This window comes from Sus scrofa, chromosome 4, assembly GCF_000003025.6.
Source record: "Sus scrofa isolate TJ Tabasco breed Duroc chromosome 4, Sscrofa11.1, whole genome shotgun sequence".
In the NCBI taxonomy this organism is placed as follows: domain Eukaryota; kingdom Metazoa; phylum Chordata; class Mammalia; order Artiodactyla; family Suidae; genus Sus; species Sus scrofa.
In genome coordinates, this window is record NC_010446.5 from 5,787,642 (window position 1) to 5,809,922 (window position 22,281).

Genomic DNA, 22,281 nt, shown 5'->3' on the forward strand with positions numbered 1-22,281 from the left:
TTTTATATTTTTTATTTTATTATTTTAGGGCCACACCTGTAGCATATGGAGGTTCCCAGGCGAGGGGTCGAATCAGAGCTATAGCTGCTGGCCTACACCACAGCCACAGCAATGTGAGGTCTGAGCTGCATCTGCAGCCGACGCCACAGCTCACAGCAAAGTGACACCAGGGACTGAACCTGCATCCTCATGGATACCAGTCAGATTTGTTTCCACTAAGCTGTGACAGGAACTCCCATGAGATCTTTTTTTAAATAATGTTAGGGGGGAAAAAAGTACCCAAGTGTACTTTCTTGAGTACATACAGATGTGAAAAATATTCAATTTGCAAAAGCAAGGGGACAATGAATGCAAAACTTAGATTAGTGTCTACTTGGGTGGGGGCAGAGAGCACAGGGAGTGGAGGGGGTCACATTCAGGGGCTCACATTTTTTTGTTGGGTGTTAAGCAGGGTCTAAAACTTTTAATTACACTTATTATTAACAGAGAGTAGAGAAAAGGCTTTTAATGCACCAATGATGAAAGTGTCGCATATCAAGAATTAAAATTAATTTTCTGTGCACTCATTGACCTTGAACCCAAGAGAAAAAAAAATAATGACCTAAAACTGTGGAGACTCCTAATTTTGACTGGGAAAAATGAATCAGTGTTCATATAAACAGTGGTGGGGGTAGAGAAAGGAAATGTGAGGCTCTGGTTTCTTTCTTCATTTGCCCCCAGATGTTATCTGGGATCTGGCAATAAATGAAAAGGGGTTTGGATGAATGAGACTGTTGGTTTCTGCTGCTTTATATTTTACTGTCAATCTTCACATACTTGAATTTGAAAAAAAATTTTTTCTCCACCTCTCAGTGACTGGCTCTATGATCAGTAAATAATAATAGCTAAATTTATCGAGTGCTTATAAGTACTTCTTATGCATTAATACATTGAATTATCATAAATATTCTTTTTTTAACCCTCATTTTACAGAGGAAGGAAAAGGCTCAGAGAGGCTAAGGAAATTGCCCAAGGTTATATTGCTAAGAAGTGACAGAGAGGGGATGTTATTCTAGGCAGTGCACTCCAGAGATTACATACTCAACTGCTGCATCCTCTGCCTCTTCGTACCACATGCACTTAATCAATATTGAATAGATGGATAAAGAAGCCCAGAGTCCACCATGCTCTGATGAACACGGAGAGTTTTTCCAGCAGAGAAGTTGCATTAATTGTCCCCTGAATTCTCCAAATGAAATCCGTCTCCTCCACCTGGAGCTCCTTGCTGATGTCCCAGCATTCTTTGTGCCCATGTTTACATACCATGTAACACACAAAATACAGTCATGCTTCTGAGTACTTTTTGAATGAGTGAATAGCTCGGTGAATATCTGTTCCCTGGGGCTAGTATCTGGAGCTACTGTTGTCTCAGTGAGAAGGGAACATTCAGCCTATGGTGTGAATGACCTCTTTTCTCAAGGATGTCAGTAGATACTGCCCTCGTGGTTTAGATGCCCTGAGGCCATTAGTACTCAAGGTTCTTGCTAGAATCTTTCTGTCAATAGAAACATCTCTGGCAATCCATGTTCCCACTTTTAAAAAAGTATATCCAAGAGGAAAGGAACCATAGTATCAAGCAGTAGCTGAAATCTATAATGTATCATTACAGACACCGGGAAAGGCACTCCCTTCAGCCTCACCTGCTCAAGAAATGGGTTTTGGGGTTCTGGATGCTCAGCCTAGGTGCAGAATCAAGAAGGCCTCCGCTGCTGAGACCAGGTAACCCTTCACATAGCAGAAGGCAGTGCTGTGTTAAAGGGAGCCGGGAGCGTTGTAAGCAGGTATTGAATCCCAGCAACTCCATCTATTGGCAGCTTGTACTTAAGTTAGATAGCCTTTTGCAGCCTCAGTTGCTTCACTTTTAAAATGAGAATCTCATACCAAACACAAGGTTTTATGAAAACTATGACAAAGTAGACCAAGAAAATTAAGATAACATTTGTCCTAGGAAACTAAGACAAATTACTTCTTTAAAGTAGTTTTGATGCAGTGACCTGCCGATTTATTTACGTGCTTACAAATACTGTGGAAATGAAGTCTCTGTAGAACTAACATCCTAGATGGAAAACTAACAACAAGAAAATTATATATATATCTATATATCCATAAAATATAAAATACAGTAGATAATATGATTTGGAGAAAGGAATGGTTTTAGACTTAGACACACATTCAAATCCTAGCAATGACTTTTGCAAGTCTGGGCAAGTCAGTTTGCTTCTCTGCCCTTAGGGTCGCCTTCCAGGTTGAATGAAAACGTGTCAATGAAAACATGGAGCCCAGCTTCTGACTCTTGGTAGATGTGATAAATGCAGTTTCCTTTCCTCACGCCTTTTGCCCACAGAGGAACGGTCTAACACGTTGGCAGGCATCCAAGGCTCTTGATTATCTGAGCCCCACCCCCTATCCCTTTGCAGTTGACCAGCTGGTCATGATAGTCAAGTTAATCCTTCCTCTGGACCCAAAGAGAGCACGTGTGATTTGCAGAAGGCTCCTGCCCCATGAATCAGCAGAAATCAGGGGAAGGATTCTGTGGGTCTATCCTTCCCACAGGGGCGGACCGGCAGTGGTTAACGAATCCGACTAGGAACCATGAGGTTGTGGGTTCGGTCCCTGCCCTTGCTCAGTGGGTTAACGATCCGGCGTTGCCGTGAGCTGTGGTGTAGGTCGCAGACGCAGCTCGGATCCCGAGTTGCTGTGGCTCTGGCGTAGGCCGGTGGCTACAGCTCCGATTCAACCCCTAGCCTGGGAACCTCCATATGCCGCGGGAGCGGCCCAAGAAATAGCAACAACAACAAAAAAGAAAAAAAGACAAAAAAAAAAAAAAAGAAAAAAAGAAAACTACTCTGGTCTCTTTGTAATAAAAGAGGAATCTGAGGCTTAGTGAGCTTAAGTTACATGTGTAATAAACGGTTGGATTTGAACTCAGCTGACTATACTGCACTACATACTCTGCCAGAGTTTTCCATCCATGTCATGTAGTGTACAATTTAAAACCTGTCTCTGGAAAATCCCACTGTCTCTTCTAAGACTGACCTTTTGTCCATCAACCTGCGGGGTGAACTATTATCACTTTAATCCTTAAACATAACCCTAGCTCTTTCTTACCTCCGTCTGCTACTGCATTTTCTTGTCTTTGATGTCTCTCCTTTCCCTGGGGACACCTTCCTTCACGTGCCATCCCCACTTTATACTGGCACCATATCAACAGCAATTACTGAAGCATCCTTACCAGTGTAGAAGTCCTCATCCCAGCAGACTCCAGAGCTGGTTCCCACGTTTTGGTACCCTCACTCCACTGTTCCTGCACCTCCCTGGAGGCGTGTCTTAGTTCTTGGTGTTTTGCAATTCAGATCCCGTGCCTCTTGGCTCCAAAGCTAAGCTAATGCTCATCCTGCTTCCATGAGTTTCCTCCCTGGTAGTAACATGGGAGTGCCTGCAATCAGGCTCAACCCTATGCAAAGTGCTTTCATCTATAGTAGATGCATATTAAAGCTACTATACAAGACGGAAGACAATAAGAAAATATATGGAAGGTATAAATTTAAGAAGACAAAGAATCCCGAAGAAACTTACCAGAAGTGGTTTCCACTTGATCATTGCAGCAGAGGTACTCATGGATTTTGGCATCGCATTAGTTTAAGATCAAATGTGTTTTCCACCTCTGCCACTCACCTGCTGCATGACTGGGTGGAAAGTCCCTTATCTTCTGTAAGTTTCCGTATCTATTCAACAAGAATTGTATCACTCTTTCCAGGCTACAACGAAGATTAAATCATTTAAATATAAATAGCTGCGGCATATGTCTTCTACATGTTTTTCTTTTCTAATGGAACCAAGAACTCTTCCCATAAGCAAGATACCTGAAGCACCACAAGGCTAGGACTCTGCAAGTTCGTAGGAAACGTTAGCCTTCTTTTTGCTAAAGCAGCGGTCAGCAAACTTGGCTCATGGGCCAGATCCTGCTTTCAGAAATCATGCACTGCTGGCACCCTGGCACTCGTTTGTTTATGTAAAGTCGAAGGCTGCTCTACGATGGGAGAGCAGAGTGGTGGGGGCACAGAGACCACATGGCTCCCAAAGCCTAAGCCACTTGCTATCTGACCCTTTAGGAACAAGTTACCTGCACTCTGGTCCACACCAGGCTGACCCTGCTCTGCATCACACGGTGTAGTCAGGGTTGGTCCACATCAGAGTCTCGTGACAGCCCAGGCGACACAACGTCCCTCAACTTTCCTTGACTTTCTAAACTGTGCCTCTCAGCTGGGCTTCCGAGACACCTGATGTTCTTGGTTGAACCCAGGAGGGAAATCAACTTGGCTGTGTAATTCTGTTTGCACCGGCTTCTTTTTCTGACTCCAGCAAAGTCAGGAGTCAGGGAAGCGGGGCAAAATGAAAACTTATATATCTGCAAAAGATGGAAGAAGAAAAAGGGAAAACACAAAAGGAGACTTAACAAAGGGTTCGTCTTTCTTCCCTCCAGACCTTGCAGGGGTGTCTGGCTGGGGCGGCATTTGGCTCTGCTAAGTCTTCAGTAAGACAGTCCCAGGCAGCAGCTGGAGCCCTTGGTTATAACGGAACATGTGCTGCTGGCTGTCAGGTTCCTGCTCCTTTATTAAAACCATGCTTCCCTCCAAACCTCATTTCTCCTCCCTAGAGAGTGAGAACCAGTGTGTCCTGTCTGCCCAGTGTGTCCTGTCTGCCCAGAATTACTGGCAAGCTCCCTGGGCATATCAAAGAAGACTGGTTTGCCTATTTCAAGAGGCTTCAGGGGTGTTCTTTGCTGTAAGGCATGTGAAATTCCTTTGAAGACAAATGGCAAAACATCCAAATGGGGGGAAAAACATAAAAAAACAACTTAGGGAACAAGAAGTGTCTTTGAACATTGATTTATTCACCCAGTCATTCATTTGATGAATACTTATTGCATAGTTATTCTGTGTGAGACACTGTAATGGAACCGGGAGAACATGCAAGTCCCAACTCACAACATGTATGTTGAGTGGGAACAGATACATTTTTTAAGTATCAAGAAGTAACTGCTTAATTAGATTTGTAAGTAGAGCTATACAATAACAAATAAAACCAGGATGTTTTGATTTCAAAAAAATCTTGACTTTAAAATATGATCAGGGGTTAAGAACAAAGAATGGATGGTCCATGAATACTGGATGCCCAAAGTCCTAAGACATGATAAACTGGACATGTAGAGGAATAGAAAAAGTGAAGGCAGTGATATATTTAGTGCTTTCTAGGTTACGTTACGTACAATCTATGAATGTATATGTTATGTGTGTGTGTGTCTAGATGCACAAAGATGAGTGGACCTTTAAAGATTATCTAAATTTACTGTGTTCGATATCTGATTCAGCTCAAAGAATCCTGACACACTGTCATTCTACCTCACTTGAAATCTCCAGGGATAAGTTTATTTCTCTACAAAGCATTTGACTTCTTTCAGAGGTATTTTCTACTGGAAAGTTATTTCTGAAGTTAGGATAGATTTAGGTCGCCTGGATCTTCTTGGCCTTGACCCTAGCTCTGCTTCCACTCAGGAGGTCAGACTCATCGAATGTGGTCACCTTCAGGCCGTTGGAGGGAGCCTTTAGATTCAGCTTCAGGCAAAGACCAACCCATCATCCACACTGAGAATTTTCTTTTTTCACAGGTTTTCAGTGTGCTGTTTGTGCCATACTGTCATGGGATGGGAACACAGGTGACAGTGGAAACAGTGTCTTACTGGGAGAAGTTCACACTCTGGATGGGCAGTGACGCACACACACCTGTACATTATTTTATGTTACTGTTTATGCTGCTGAAGAGGTAACGTGCCATCGGGGCAAAAGAGCAGTGAGTGTCTCATTTCCAGGCACTGGATTCTTTATGAAATGGCCACATAGCAATGCCCCGAGGAGGCCCTACCGTGACGCTTGAACTTTCAGATTTAGGTTCAGTGGGAAAGAATGGAAACAAGAACCATGTGAGAACCATGGTAGTTCCAGGAAGTATATTTGTGCCTGGATTATAAAAATGCTTCTGTACTTATCCTTCTTCCATGGACAAGCAAACTTGCTAATGGGGTGTGTGTGTGTGTGTGTGTGTGTGTGTGTGAGAGAGAGAGAGAGAGAGATACAGAGATACAGATAGAGAAAGATCATGTTAAAGGTACAGAAAAAGTTGTAGAGGGATGGAAAATAAGTATAAGCTGTACTTTTCAACACTTGGGTGTTCTCCACAATTGGTCAAAGTGCTGTATTTGTGAGTGACAAAGGTACCCACTCCCATCTGTTAGCTCAAATATGTGTTCACCAATACACATTCCCATGGCTGATTTAAAATAAGCTCAGGCTGCAGAGACATATTGCGCGTGAGAAATATGTTACGTTGCTTATATAACGTTTCTTTCCAAAATTACCCTGTGCATTGCCAGCTCAGAGGCAAGCCACCCAGGAAGTGGGTCCTGCCCCTGGCGATGTGGCAGAAATGGGCAGTGAGGTCAGCACCTTAGGAAGCAGGCAGATCTGAGTTCAGATACTCTCTCTGCCATGTATTAGCTCCCTGACCTTGGTCAAATCACTTAACCTCCCTGAGTTCCACATTTGTAAAAAGCCTTGAATGTGCCATGAAACTCTCTGGGTGTTATTTTTCACACACACACAAAAAAATGCCGAGATTATACATATTGAAATGCAATGTGATAGAAGATGCATTTTAGAAAGATTTCCATAGCTGTACCCTATCTCAGGAAGGGGGTGGGCACTGGTGATTAAAAGAGATTGTAGGCAAATTTAAAGCCTATTTCTAGTTTTCTAGGTGAGAATCTTTAAAGAAAGTATGGGTTTTCTGAAACCACTACACGTGGTTACCTGACTTCTAGCAGGGACACAGAAGCCACTGGAACCAACTTTGCCTGAAACAGGCATGGTTGGCTTCACAGGAGAGGTTATATTTAACCAATACTTGGATGATGAATAGGAGTTTTGTAATAAAGAAAAATAAGATGAGGCATTCCATGAAGGTAGAAAGAAAGAAACTAAGGAGAAAATGTACAGAAGTGTATATGCCCTATTAGGATAAGGTGCAGTTATTCAGAGAGGCTGGAGTGCATGAGATTTAAGAAGTACGGGGAGAGTTTGGGGAAGGATGAATGCAGACAGTAGTGGGATTAAAAATGACTAGAAATGATATCATATGGTATTTGTCTTTGTCTTTCTGGCTCATTTCACTCAGTATGAGATTCTCTAGTTCTATCCATGTTGCTGCAAATGGCATTATGTCATTATTTTTTATGGCTGGGTAGTATTCCATTGTGTATATATACCACGTCTTCCGAATCCAGTCCTCTGTCGATGGACATTTGGGTTGTTTCCATGTCCTGGCTATTGTGAATAGTGCTGCAATGAACATGCGGGTGCACGTGTCTCTTTTAAGTAGAGTTTTGTTCGGATAGATGCCCAAGAGCGGGATTGCGGGGTCATGTGGAAGTTCTATGTATAGATTTCTAAGGTATCTCCAAACTGTTCTCCATAGTGGCCGTACCAGCTTACATTCACACCAGCAGTGCAGGAGGGTTCCCTTTTCTCCACAGCCCCTCCAGCACTTGTTATTTGTGGATTTATTAATGATGGCCATTCTGACTGGTGTGAGGTGGTATCTCATGGTAGTTTTGATTTGCATTTCTCTTATAATCAGCGATGTTGAGCATTTTTTCATGTGTTTGTTGGCCATCTGTATATCTTCTTTGGAGAAATGTCTATTCAGGTCTTTTGCCCATTTTTCCATTGATTGATTGGTTTTTTTGCTGTTGAGTTGTATAAGTTGCTTATATATTCTAGAGATTAAGCCCTTGCCAGTTGCATCATTTGAAACTATTTTCTCCCATTCTGTAAGTTGTCTTTTTGTTTTCTTTTGGGTTTCCTTTGCTGTGCAAAAGCTTGTCAGTTTGATGAGGTCCCATGGGTTTATTTTTGCTCTAATTTCTATTGCAAAGACAAATACCATATGATATCACTTAAAACTGGAATCTAATATCCAGCACAAATGAACATCTCCTCAGAAAAGAAAATCGTGGACTTGGAAAAGAGACTTGTGGCTGCCTGATGGGAGGGGGAGGGAGTGGGAGGGATCGGGAGCTTGGGCTTATCAGACACAACTTAGAATAGATTTACAAGGAGATCCTGCTGAATAGCATTGAGAACTTTGTCTAGATACCCATGTTGCAACAGAAGAAAGGCTGGGGGGAAAATGTAATTGTGATGTATACATGTAAGGATAACCTGACCCCCTTGCTATACAGTGGGAAAAAAAATTAAAAAATTATTAAAAAAAAAAAGAATATACAAAGTAAGAAACCATAAAAAAAAAAAAAAAGACTAGAAATGGGGCCAAGTTGGTTAGAAAAATTCTAATTTGGCGGCTTTTTTTTTTTTTTTTCCTAAGACAGGCCAGGCCAATTCACTTCTGAATACCTATGCTGCAGACTTAAAAAAACAATTCCAATTTCCATATGAAAACTTGGGTCAGCACACCCTCAACCCCACCCACCACCACAATTATATTGTTCTTTCTTTTCTGCCTTTCTCAGCTCACACACACTTTATCTTGCCCCTGACTTTCGGAACTGCTTCTCTCATCTCCCTACACTCCTGATTTTGGACCTCTCACACTCCCCAACCTGCATGTTTCTACTCAGGACAGCTGGGCTGGAGGCTTTAAGATGCTACAGTCCCACCTGCCCAGACGAGCTGACCCTTCAGCAGTTCCCACACCCAGGCAACCGCTTCCTCCCACCCACAGAGTCATCTTCTACCCCAACCTCTGTCCATTAGGGGAAGAGCCACAGAACTTCCTTGGTGTTTCCTTTGTCCTTCTGGTCTGATCACAAGTGGAGGTGGGAGGCCGTGTGTTGGTAGAGCTCAGGGGAAGTGGGCAGTGGGAGCAAACACACTGGTCTCCTCCGACCCACACTCCCCCTTGTGAGTTTGAATTCCAAAAATTCTGTTCTTTTTTATTTTATATTCACAGCTGCACCTATTGCATATGGAGATTCCTGGGCTAGGGGTCAAATCGGAGCTATAGTTGCCAGCCTACACTACAGCCACAGCAATGCTAGATCCAAGCTGTATCTGCAACCTATGCCGGATCATTAATCTATTGAGTGAGACCAGGGATCAAACCCACATCCTCATGGATACTTGTTGGGTTCTCAATGGGAATTCTTCTGTTCATTTTTTTTTAAACATGTGATATATGCCTTTTATTTTATTTTATTTATTTTTAATTAGATTATATTTATAATACATATAGGATGCAATATAATATATATGTAGGATTCAAAGCTAAAAATGGTATAAAAATAACCTGAGAATTTTTGCTCCTGTCATGCGTCTTTCTACTCTTGCCTCATCCACACCCATGCTCTATCAGTAGCTGGTTTTATTAGTTTTTTTTTTTAAGTTATTATAGTTGATTTACAGTGTTCTATCAATTTCTGCGATACAGCAAAGTGACCCAGATTTAGATATATAGAAGATAGATAGATGATGATAGATAGAGAGGTGATAGATAGATGGTTGGAGATAAAGATACATACATTCTTTTACTCATATTCATGTTCCATCACAAGTGATTGGATATAGTTCCCTATGCTGTACAGCAGGACCTCATTGCTTATCCACCCAAATGCAATAGTTTTCATCTACAAACCCCAAACACCCAGTCCATCCCGCTCCTTCCCTCTCCCCTTGGCAATCACAAGTCTCTTTCATGAGTTTGTCTCTGTTATGTAGGTAGGTTCATTTGTGCCATATTTTAGATTCTACACATAAGTAATATTATATGATAATTTGTCTTTCTTTCTGACTTAGTTCACCTGGTATGAGAATCTCTAGTTCCATCCACGTTGCTGCAAATGGCATTAGTTTGTCTTTTTTATGGCTGAGTAGTATTCCATTGTGTATAGATACCACATCATCTTAACCACTCATATGTTGATGGACATTTAGGTTGTTTCCCTGTCTTGGCTATTGTAAATACTGCTGCAATGAACATAGGGGTGCAAGTATCTTTTTGAATGAGAGGTGTGTCTGGATATATGCCCAGGAGTGGGATTGCTGAATCATACAGTAGTTTTATATTTACTTTTCTGAGGTACCTCCATACTGTTTTCCGTAGTGGTTGTACCAATTTACATTCCTACCGACAGTGTAGGAGGGTCCCCTTTTCTCCACACCCTCCCCAGCATTTGTTATTTGTAGACTTGCTAATGATAGCAATTCCGACTGGTGTGAGATATTACCTTATTATAGTTTTGATTTGCATGTCTGTAATAATTAGTGATGTTGAGCATTTTTTTCACATGCCTGTTGGCCATCCATCTATTTTCTTTGGAGAAATGACTGTTTAGGTCTTCTGCCCACTTTTAAATTTTTTTGTCTTGTTTTGTTTTGTTTTTAGTTTTCTTTTTACTGCAGTTGATTTACAATGGTCTGTAAATTTCTGCTAATTGGGTTTTTATTTGCTATTGAGTTGTATGAGTTTGTATATTTCGGAGATTAAGCCCTTGTCAGTCTCATCATTTGCAGTTGTTTTCTGGCATTCTATAGGTTGTCTTTTAGTTTTGTTTTTTTGTTGTTGTTGTTGTTTTAATGGTTTCCTTTGCTGTGCAAAAACCTGTAAGTTTGATTAGGTCCCATTGGTTTATGTTTGCTTTTATTTCTATTGCCTTGGGAGATGGAACTAAGTATGGTTGATGTCAGAGAATGTTTGCCTATGTTCTCTTCTCTTACATAATGTCTCTTACATAGTGTCTTGTCTTATGTTTTAGTCCGTAAGCCATTTTGAGTTTATTTCTGTGCATGGTGTGAGGGTGTGTTCTAGTTTCATTGATTTACACGCAGTGGTCCAGTTTTCTCAGCACCACTTGCTGAAGACACTTTTTCCCATTTTATATTCTTGCCTTCTTTGTTGAATATCAATCGACTATAGGTGTCTTGGTTTATTTCTGGGTTCTCTATTCTGTTCCATTGGTCTGTCTGTCTGTTTTGGTACCAGTACCTGTTGTCTTGATTACTGTAGCTTTGTAATATTGTCTGAAGTCTTGGAGAGTTATACCTCCTGCTTGTTTTTTTTCCCCTCAGGATTGCTTTGGTAATTCTGGGCCTTTTATGGTTCTGTATAGATTTTTGGATTGTTTGTTCTAGTTCTGTGAAAAATGTCATGGGTAATTTGATAAGAATTGCATTAAATCTCTAGATTGCTTTGGGTAGTATGACCATTTTAACGATATTCATTCTTCCAGTCCAGGAGCATGGAATATCGTTCCATTTATTTGAATCCTCTTTAACTTCCTTGATTAATGTTTTATAGTTCTCAGCATATAAGTTTTTCTCCTCTTTGGTCAGATTTATTCCTGGATATTTAATTCTTTTGGGTATAATTTTAAAAGGTATTTTTATATTCCTTTTTATAATATTTCACTGCTAATATACAGAAATAAAGTAAGAGAGTTCTCGTTGTGGCTCAGCAGTAACGAACCTCAAGGTATCCATGAGGATGTGGGTTAGGGACCTGGCATTGCCATGAGCTGTGGTGGCAAGCAGCTGCACTCCAGTTTGACCCCTAAACTGGAAAATTCCATATGCTGAAGGTGCAGCCTAAAAAAAAAGACACACAAAAAGAAATAAATTAAGAAAATGTATGTTTTCTTCCTGCTCTTCCTGAAGTAATTACTGCACAGGGTGCATGTGGGGGGGAGGAGCAGGTGACTCATTTTTCCTGGAAGGTGCTCTCTCCACCAGACTGTGCTCTTTAATCATATTTATATCTCTTATCCTCACATTATTCATCATGGATCATGGAGTAAAGATGTCATTGATTTCTGTACCCATGCTATTCAAGATAAGAAATCCGATCATTTTCTTAGAGCCTGATTATTTTTTTTTCCATTTACCAAAAAAGAGAGGAATGAATGAAATCATTATGCTTTTGACTTTGGGAGTAGGGCATGATGAGGGTTTAGAATCGTGTGGATAAGTACTTATTTGAGACAGTAGCGACGGCAGAAATGAAAACAATTGTCTCAGCCATTCTGAATGAGACAGAAGTAGAGGGTGAAGCCAGGACATGGATCCACAGAGATTATATCAAACAAGATAAATTTTGACAGGAGGCAAGACTGTTTATAGTGTACTCTGTACAACACTAGAAGACAAGAACAAGGCTAAGTGTGCGAGGGATTCTTGAAAGCTTTATGCTTAATCATATAACTGTATTACTCCATTTTATAGAATGTGCTTCATGGAAAATGATGATTTCATTGTTTAAATAAAAATTATCTGTCACTGACTAAGAAACTGAGGTTTTTCACTCATTTGAGAGAAAGAAAAATCTGAGCTGTTTGATAAATGTCAGTGATGGTGTAGGCAAGTAGGTATGGATTCACTGCTGGAGGAAATGTAGATTTATGTAGCCACATTGGAATTCATTTTGAAAATGATATTGCAGTATGAAATTCACAGACAACATAGTCATTCCTGCTGGCTACCCTTGAGAACAACAAGAAAAAATGTACAAGCATGCTCATTAAAGCACTGTTTATAATACTGAGCATTACAAATTGCTCTAAACGTCTAACACTAGAGAAATGGCTAAGTACGTATGTGTATTCATTCTTCATAATATCGTGAAACAGCTAAAAGTAATGAGATAGCTGTGTATGCTGAGATAGAAAATCATCAAAATGTTTTGTAGAGTGATGGACACAGGTGGAACAATACATGCAATGTGATGCAATAGCTAGACATACATTCATATAAGAAATACTTCATGTATTTTACAAAACATATGTAAAGGCCCAGAAGGGTGTGCACCAACTCCAAATAGAAGGAAGTCTTCAAAGGGGATGTTCACTTGAGATGATTATACTATGAGCCCGATTCTCCCTCCTCCCTCTGCCATGCTCTGGGCATAGGGCTTCTAAGTTATGCTCACTAATGGGCAAGATGTTGTACTTGCTACATGGCTCTGGTTTAGCTGTGCTTACCTTGGCTTGTACAAAGAGGTGAAGGTAGCTGCACCAGGTCTGAGTCCAGGCCTTAAGAAACCTTACGTTTCTTCTTTCCCTCTTGCCTCCTGTCATTCCAATGAGAAGAACAATTCTGGGACAGCCCACTAGTCACAGATGAGGGATGAGAATTCCATAGATCAGAGCTGAGCCAAAGAACCTTCAGCCCTTCAGAAAGAAGCAGAGTAGAGCCCAGACCAGACCAGCTGAGCTGGACCCACCAACCTGCACATGCAGGTGTGATAATAGGGTGGCTTTTTTCTTTCTTTTCTTTTCTTGTTTTTTTTTTTTTTTTTTTTTGCTTTTAAGGGCCGCACCTATGGCACATGGAAGTTGCCAGGCCAGGGGTCAAACCAGAGCCACAGCTGCTGCCATAGCCACAGCAACACAGGATCAGAGCTGCATCTGTGATCTGCACTACAGCTCATTGGAAACACTGGATCCCAGACCCACTGAGCAAGGTCAGGGATTGAACCTGCATCCTCATGGACATAGGTCAGATTCGTTTCCACTGAGCCCTGATGGGAACTCCTGGGGCAGCTTTTTCAGTCACTGAGCTTTGGGCTGGTTTGTTATGCAGCATTATTGTGGTAATGGTTGACTGATACATAGGCTTATCTCAGATCTTTATTTTCTAGACAAAGAGAATAAGACAAGGGATACAAATACCATACAGAAAAAAATTAAACATGAAAGAAGAAAGCTAAGGTGTCTACTTGTTTTTTTAGAAGCTTATTGTCGTATTCGATGTGGGTATGTCAGGCTGCCTTTTAAAAGCACAGGGTAGAGAAGATGATACAGAATAAAATGTGTACAGAAATTTGTATGTGCAGGTACACATGTCTATACTTTTATCTCCGACCACAGTAGTCTGTTTGACCTTGTACCAATCATTTCTCACTGCTGGAGCTTCTTTTCTCTGCAGGTGAAATAGAGGCCAGAGATTGAGCTAATGATCTGTATTCTCTAAGAGGATGTGCATGCTAAGATGCCCCATCCAGCCCAAAGTTCCACGGTGGTATAGACGATTGTTTGGCTGTTGGGCCTCTGTGTTCTGTACTAAGAGAAAGTGTGGGAGACAGTCCATTTTGACATATTTTTCCCATCTTATGACATGATTTCCTATTTTCAGCCCTCAGAACCCCCTTTAAATCAAAACTTGAATATAATTGTCTTGCTTTTTACTTTCCCACAAAGCCACCACAATGCCATTTTTTCATGAGACAGAATAAAAAGCACATGTGTAGCCTTCCTCATCATATTAGGAATAGAAACTAACGCATCTATATTTACAGAGTTCAGTGTATTCGCCAGGGGACAGGCAAGAGCAGGTGACATAGATTAAAAGCAGCGTGACACAGTTCACACCAGGTCTGGGTTTGAAATTAAATGGTGCCTCTAACCAACATAGACCTTTGAAAATGTACTCAGCTTCTCTGGGACCTATTGACTGATTTGTAAAATGAACCTAAGAGGACCATCCACTTCAAAGGGTAGTTAAGAGCCCTAAATGACATAAATGCAAATTTAGAGTTTAGAGGACAACTGGGATGTAGTACCAGAGACTCAATGGCTCTGTCCCACCTGTGCCTACAACAAGCCTACGAGGGGAATTTTATCAAACACTCTTTATAGATAAGCTGCATCCTCATGGAACACTAAGGTCTGTACCGTACCAGCTACAGGAAATAACCCGAGGTCTGCAGAACTGACCTTCTCTAAGCTGGGAGCGGCAGTCACTCTCGGTCAGCCAGCTGATGCATTAGGTTTTGTTGCCTGTGTTTCTGGCTTCCAGCCCCTCGACCTTTCCTCCTCCCTGTGGGTTCAAGGTTCAGATTAAGGGCTATCCAAGAGATGCTACGTAGTCCGAGGGGCCCAGCACAAAATGAAAGTGTAGGTCCCCTTGTTTGAAAATCATTACCCATTTCAAGTCAGAACAGTAGAGCTTTAAACCAAGGAGGGGCTCCTCAAATCCTGGGGCCCCGTGTGACTGGGCAGCAATCCCATGGCACTGACCCTGGGACTACCTGGTCTTATTAGGAACCCTCCCCACCCTTGGGCTGATAAAATTCAAGCCCACTTAAATCCTTAGTTAAAATGCCACTCGAAGACCATGCAGTCCGTGCTAAGGGCAGGCGTTCTGAATTGGTTTCTCTTTCTTCCAGTACCCCTAACATTACGCTTTACACATTACGCGTTACACTTTGTAAACCTTTAAAGAAAGGGAGACGGATGGCTACGAATTCACAAGAGGAGGATGTGATCTAGGTCCCCTACTCAGTAGATTTGTGTCTGGCTGAATCACTTAAACTCCTATATACTTATATCTTTGACTCCTACAAATGAATCGAATCCTTATGTAATAGAGATCGTGTGTGAGAAAATATGAGATCGTTGTCTTACTGGTAAAAAAATTATACAGCTCTTAGAGCATGCGTGAGTGGCTTGGCAGACACACAGCTGCTGTATGCCCTCGCTGTACTGAGTGTGGAGGGGGCGTGGAGGAGACATGTTTTTCCTGCACTGGTGCCATAGCCAAGTCTACAACACATGTCCTGTGAGTCTTCCCATCAAGGCCACAAGGTAATCATATCCACCTCAGCCTGAATTGTGTTAGCCAGTATCAGACAGAAAAGTAGTATGAGTCTTCTTGCAGTAATGGACACAGGATGGCAACACGACTTGGATAAACAACTCCTGGAGTTAGCTGTGGTTCTTTTCAGGAGCTCTGCAATCCTCAGCGTGTAACCTAACCTTTCTGAGCCTAACAGCACAATGTGCTGTGAAGACTAGACACTGCGCTGAGTGCCAAAGTCTCCGCTTTAAGTTGGAGCCATCTACAGAGTAGTTTATGTACCCACCACCACCACCACCACATCGCAACATATATGATGAGAATATTTATCTCTACAGTGAATTGCAAGTAGTAGCCTATTCGGCACTGGACCCCATTGCTCATCGTCTCTCATAGAATCAAACTTTCCCCTTTCACTTTTTCCATTCTTTGAATTTATGTTAAAATAATGTAACGCAACAGAATTAAAATGTATTTCTAGTTTTCTCTTATAAGTACCTGTGTTATCCTATTGGTCTTTTCGGAGCTGAAGCGCCTGGGTCTTACCCATGATTTCACTCGTTAATGCCTTGTTAGAATTCTTATTAACGTGACACTTAATCTAGCTCTGAGGTTTCATAGAGCAGATGGTGATTATGGTGGCGTTTTTTATGCTGCGAACCTTAAGTACATCATTTTGCACTTTTAAAGTATCGTTTTAAAATCAGAGGTCACTTTGCCCGTTATGGTTTAAAGTACAAAGGGTACAGTCAGCATGGTGCGTTCATGTATTTTCTTATGTTAAATTTATTCAGGAGTGACCATCACACTTTCCAAATACAGAGTTGAATTTTCATAGAGAGTCACATTCAGAGAAAAACAGTTTTTTCATTCATGCATACATTCAATTTAGTCTTTCATTTATTCTTGATTCACTCAACAAAGATCTCTGGATTATATTTCCAGCACTGTTTTAGGTATTATTTAGACAAATGGATGGACATACTTGGATTTTTCTATAAATGATTTTGCAGTCTGGCACAGTGTGATCGGAGCTCTAATGAAGCCTTTCACAAGTGCACAGAGATCACAGAAGGAGAAATGCCTGAGTCTGCTCGAGACTTCAGAACCTAAAACTTGACAACTGAAGTTTGGAGAAGGCAGAGTAACAAGGGGGATCATTCCAGGCAGATGGCAGGCAACATGAGAAAGTAGAGTCTTAACCCGTAGCAGCTGGGTCTGCATGGTGGTAAAAGAAAAGGCCGTCTCATGAGGCAACGGGCATCCTGTGTGTAGGGATGCTTATTAAACAACGTATATCTGTTGACCTAGCAGACCTGCTACAAGCCCCCACAATCATTTTAAATCCTGAGCTTTTATTTTTTTTTATTTTTATTTTTGTCTTTTTGCCATTTCTTAGGCCGCTCCCGCAGCATATGGAGATTCCCAGGCTAGGGGTCCAATTGGAGCTGTAGCCACCGGCCTACCGAGCCGCATCTGCAACCCACAGCACAGCTCACGGCAACACCGGATCCTTAACCCACTGAGCAAGGCCAGGGATCGAACCGGCAACCTCATGGTTCCTAGTCGGATTCGTTAACCACTGAGCCACGACAGGAACTCCTAAATCCTGAGCTTTTAGACAGAGCTGTATTGGTATGCAGTTTACTCCAAATAAGTATTGGGAATCAAGCCAAGGAATGAAGTGAGATCAATTTGAGGAGTAAAAGCAAGAGGCAAGACCCAAGGTGTTGTGCTGAGGATGGTGATCAGAAAAATGAGTCAGAGCCAGAAAGCAAGAACGTCCAGGATGTTCTTGTTGGCAAGACGAGAAGTTCTGAACAGAGAGAATCCATAATGTGAAGACTTCAAGTGCTCCGTTATTACGTAGCGTGACTATTCTGGGGGTGGGTGTGGGGGTAGGGCATAGACCAGACTTCTTTTTTTTTTTTGTCTTTTGTCTTTTTTTCTGTTGTTGTTGTTGTTGTTGCTATTTCTTGGGCCGCTCCCGCGGCATATGGAGGTTCCCAGGCTAGGGGTGGAATCGGAGCTGTAGCTGCCAGCCTACGCCAGAGCCACAGCAACACGGGATCCGAGCCACGTCTGCAACCTACACCACAGCTCACGGCAACGCCGGATCGTTAACCCACTGAGCAAGGGCAGGGACCGAACCCGCAACCTCATGGTTCCTAGTCGGATTCGTTAACCACTGCGCCACGACGGGAACTCCATGACCAGACTTCTGAGAGGCATGGAGAAATACAATAAATCTATAGTTGGCTGAACAGAGCTTACAGAGGTGAGCGACTTGGGGATATGGAATTATGGGTCGTATATGGGTAAAATAAAGAGTGTATCCAACATGGATCATCGTGTCATCATCAAAACACTTCGGAACACACCAATCGCGTCTAGTCGGTCCCATTAGCCTCAGAACCATCCTGAGACGTGCACGGTTCTCTGCAGTTTGGTATTCCTCACGTTTAACTGTCAGTGCTGTCCTAAGAAGTGTGAATTATTGTCTCCCCTGAGGGTGAGCACATTGGCCCCACAGTGTGTGTGACTTATTCAAAGTCCTGCAGGGCTTAGGCTTCCCTGCCTAAGATTTCTATCATTAGTTCTTAGAGAGTTTCAGTTAATTCATTTGTTCAGTGGAGATAAAAATAATTACTAATCCGATTACGTCAAAGATTGCTGAGAAGATCCAGTGAGATGATGCATTTAAAAATGTTTCACAAACTATAAATGGTCAACCCCACATGATTAGTGGGGTACTGGGTAATGCCAAAGAAGGAAGATGAGGAGAAAGGAGAAGAGTTTAGGGTGTTTCTGCTCTTTTCTGTCCGTGGTCAACACCCCCTCTTTCTCACGTATTCCGTTCTGTTGTCATAGGGAGTTGTTCTGGGTGAGTTGCTCACACCCACCTTCCAATTCAGCATTTCAGGTCTGCTCTTTAACCCAGGTTGTTATTAGTGTTAATTTCATTGACTACAGTTTTCATTTTTATTTGCCCTTTTGTTCTTCTTACCCACTCATCTAAGGGATTCAGTTACCTATTTTTTATCTCTTTGAATATCTTAAACATAATTGTCATATAGTTTAGACAACATTATCTGAATTGTATGGGGGACAATTTCATTAGTCTCTGAATCTGCAGATTTACTGCCTTGGGGGCTGAAGTTCAGCAAAAGTGAAGAGGCATCTAATTTGAAAGGCAGAAAAGGCTTTGGATTGGAAGGGAGGGGTGTGTTTATGTGCATGCTTAATAAAAAGTCTCTGGAAGACTCCATTAGCTCCAATTTCAGGAGCACTTAGTATTGTTAGGATAGATTTGATGCTAGGAACTTCCATTGCAATAAATCATTTATTTCCTAAATTCAGTGAGCGCTAAACCGCCTCAGTTTAAATCTGAGGAGGCTGGTAGTTCCCGTCGTGGCTCAGTGGTTAACGAACCCAACTAGGATCCATGAGGTTGTGGGTTTGATCCCTGGGCTCGCTCAGGTTAAGGATTGGGCATTCTGGAGTTCCCGTCGTGGCGCAGTGGTTAACGAATCCGACTAGGAACCATGAGGTTGCGGGTTCGATCCCTGCCCTTGCTCAGTGGGTTAACGATCCGGCGTTGCCGTGAGCTGTGGTGTAGGTCGCAGACACAGCTCGGATCCCGAGTTGCTGTGGCTCTGGCATAGGCTGGCAGCTACAGCTCCGATTAGACCCCTAGTCTGGGAAACTCCATATTCCGCGGGAGCGGCCCAAGAAATAGCAAAAAGACAAAAAAAAAAAAAAAGGATTGGGCATTCTCATGACCTGTGGTGTAGGTTGCAGACATGGCTCGGACCCTGGGTTTCTGTGGCTGTGGTGTACACCTGCAGAGACAGCTCCGATTCGACCCCTAGCCTGGGAACTTCCATATGCTGCAGGTGTGCCCCCCCCAAAAAAAAGACAAAAAAAAAAAAAAAAATCTGAGGAGGCAAAGGACAGAGAGGTTAATTCCCGGAAGTTCATTTAGTGGGAACATTAAATTTGAACTCAGATATGTTCCTCCAGGTTACAGCTTCTTAATCACTAAGCTATCAGCTAACAAGTCTAACCCGAACCAATCGCAATTCTCTGAAATTTTCTTTCCAGGCCCTCGGAAATATGAGAAAAGCCAAGTTATCTATTATAATGAATATCGTAGGATTTTATTTAGCAAAAACTATTTCCATTTTGGAAACATACAGACAGGTGTCAGAGAAACCTTTGCTCCTTTGCTCTACCACCCATTGTCTTGTCAACGTGTGAGTTACGTGTTGAGAAGAAAGCCCCCAGCCAGGTAAAGAGAAAGTACCCTTCTGCTGTGGGGGATTAGTGTGCTGAGGACAACAGGGGAAAATCTCTCGCATCTTGGAAAGGGGATTTCGTATAATGGGACTTTCCTAGAGGTCTCACACTCAAATTATTTTAAATTAAAATTCATCTAAACTAGAATTAATTTCACTAAATTAGAAAAACTCTAAAGACCTCAGATTTTTTTTTTATATATATATATTTATGATGACGCAATGGTTGGTTTGAACTTTTGAATGATTGATCAAACAAAGTAGAGAATGCACAACTGGACCATCTGTGGGTGGCAATGCAAAGCCAGCTGGACTCCTAAGAGGAGAAAGTGTTGTGACTCTTTTCTGTTTGGGACACCCCATGGCATTAGCATTTGAGTTGCTGCTGATAAACTGTTGAAATCACTATCAGAAGAGAAAAATAAACAGTAAATAAAGATAGCAGCTTAATGACCCACATCATTAAGTTGTGAATGGGCACAGACATTCCCTCACATTCCAATGTAGTTGAAGTCTCAGTTTCTTAATATTTAGAACACATGCTTTGAAACAGATTGCTTCCAGCCCAAACAGACATATCAGGGGTGTAGGACTTGACACATGTAGGAAGATGTATTTCAGTGGTTCCCGAGCAAGCTCATACAAAGTGGTCATGGAATTATTAAGAGGGACGCTGGAGCTATTTTCAATAATTTAAATAGCCAAATGGAATAATGTATTTAATCTTAAAAAAAAAAAACCCTTAATAAAATGCCCAGTTATTTCGTCTTGGCGATAATTATCACACCTTAGTGGGGTAACCTCCATTGTCCCCTGCTGACTTAAAGATCCAGTAAATAGCACATATGTCTGATGAACAATAAAATTATGGAACTAAAACACTATTAACTATTAAAAAGAGCTTAGTTTTCATATTGTGTGTCTTTGTTTTTAATAAAGAGAGAACTTAATTTTGGTCAATGTAGAGGGAGCCTGCTCCTGTCACCCATACGTTTCTTCTGGAAATTGTTTCATATTTCAGAAGTCACACTTATATTTGTTCGAGCAATTCTATCTCCAAGGACCTATGTAATGAAAATAATATGAAAGGGAAGACTCCGTGCATGGGAATGTGCACTTTCCCTGGAGCACTACACATGGTATCAAAACCTAAGAGGACGTAAATGACCAAGAGGGGGCTGGGAGACCGGTTCTGCTGTTAGCATTCCCTGTAATGTTCTGTAGGAATTGCAAATGTTAATTAGAAACAGCACATCAAAATACAGAAAATAATTATTACAGAATGTTTAAAATTGAAAAGCAGATATTACATATGCGCTGTTTATAACTATGCAAAACACGCATAGGCAGTAGACTGGAAGGGGAAACAAAACACAACATAATTTTTTAAATTAGTGTAGATATTAAAATAGGCACACAGAGTGTGCATAGACATATAAGATGGACTAGAAACAGAAATTCACATTAGGAACTAATTCTTTATGACTTGGGTATTAGTAATAGTATTGTTCCTTTTTAATTAGTGTGGAGATCAGGGTTTTTTTAATAATTAGTGTGGATTTTATTTATTCATGTATGTATTTTTCTTATTTTCTCAAAAAGTATGTAATGTCTTTATATTAGTTTTGTAAGTAAACTATTAAAGTAAAAATGGCAATTATGTTTCATTTACAAATACATTTTCATTAGTAAAAGACTGCAAAACATGGGGCTAGTTTGAAGGCATATAAGATAATTTATGATGCAGGGAAAATGGACAAAGTTATGTTGTCTGTGTCCTGGGACCTCTGTTACTCACATAACTTTATATTTGGCAAGAAGCTTTCACCTTCATATTCCCACACTGTATGTGTCTCAGAGATAAGGTTCAGTGTTTGCTAGATGAATGCTATCAGCTTCCTACTACTAAACCCTTCCCCGTATGAGACCTGAATTACAGGTATGACGGACACTCCTGAAACCATAGCGTGGGTCACAGTGGCCATAGGAGAAGGAAGCCTGAATTTCCCACATTCTTCCCCAGCAGTGTTTCCATTGCACTCAGCTGACACCTTCTGCAAAAGTCGTTTCCCCTGAAGTGACATTATCATGGGGAAATGCTCACCATTCTGGAAAAAGACCCTCTTTAAAGTTTAATACCCTTTCCCAGGTGAGAACACTTGTCCCTTCAAACGTCATGACTTTTTGGTTGCAAAAGATGAACTGCCCTTTCAAATTATACCAACAAAAATTGATTTTACATGTGTCAGAGTTCTTACCAGCTCGTGAAGTTCTGCATGTTCTTCCAAGACAGGTGGGATAGAAAG

General features: G+C 41.5%; 1 long non-coding RNA gene across 1 annotated transcript in view; it reads left to right on the top strand.

Moving 5' to 3' along the window:
* LOC110260213 overlaps window positions 1-22,281 on the top strand; it is a 191,153-nt gene that overhangs the window by 78,214 nt on the left and 90,658 nt on the right. The gene's annotated exons all lie outside the window — the stretch shown is intronic.